Genomic DNA, 1,014 nt, shown 5'->3' with positions numbered 1-1,014 from the left:
GTGTGTGTGTGTGTGTGTGAGTGTGTTTGTGTTTGTGTGAGTGTGTTGTTTTCTTTTCCTCTTTTGAGATCTGAAAATATTGCATCTTTTGTGTTATTTAGACCAGTCGTGATTTTTTCATTCGAAATTCGGAAGAAAAATTGTTGTCTGTAGTTTCTAGAATGAAACAATTATGCTTGTTTTACACAAAAGTCAGACAAACTGAACATTTTTAAGTGGTCTCTCAATTTTTTTTTTCCGCAGCTGTTTATAAATAAGATTAATCAAATCAGAAGTCCATGGCAACAGGCACAACATGCATATAAATAACATCACATTCAGTTACTCAGCCCCATTGTGAGTTGCATTGCTTTTTCAACATTAATCCTGTGAATAATCGTGCTTAATCCCAAGCAGAAGCATTTTATAATAGTAATAATTTGATCATGAGGTAAAATGGGGAGAATCTGCATTTCCTGCGTGCCTGGGCAGTCATGGGTAAGCGGTTAGGGCGTCAGACTTGTATCCCAAAGGTTGCTGGTTCGAGTCCCGATCCGCCAGGTTGGTGGGGGGAGTAATTAACCAGTGCTCTCCCCCATCCTCCTCCATGACTGAGGTACCCTGAGCATGGTATTGTCCCGCCACACTGCTCCCTTGGGGCCGCCATTGAGGGCTGCCCTCTTGCACGGGTAAGGCATAAATGCAATTCCGTTGTGTGCAGTGTGTGCAGTGATCACTTGTGTGCTGTGGAGTGCTGTGTCACAATGACACTGGGAGTTGGAGTTTCCCAAATGGGCTTTGTGTCCTAATTTGTGCCCATGCCCATTTCTGTCCTCTGCATAGTATACAAGTACAGTGTCCTCCCCATATATACAGTAAGTCTGGCGGGTATAGCTGTGTGGTATTGACATATTTAGCTGTGCCATGGGTTTTGACAGGCCCTGGGGACACAGTGTGCTGTTGTAGATGTCACACAGGGCAAGCGGTGACGTTCACATCCATTCCCTTGAGAGATGCAGTGACCTTACAAGCAAG

Source organism: Engraulis encrasicolus, chromosome 15 (genome assembly GCF_034702125.1).
Source record: "Engraulis encrasicolus isolate BLACKSEA-1 chromosome 15, IST_EnEncr_1.0, whole genome shotgun sequence".
NCBI classification, from domain to species: Eukaryota; Metazoa; Chordata; class Actinopteri; order Clupeiformes; family Engraulidae; genus Engraulis; species Engraulis encrasicolus.
The sequence above is the reverse complement of the archived record's forward strand: the minus strand, read 5'-3'. Positions refer to the sequence as shown.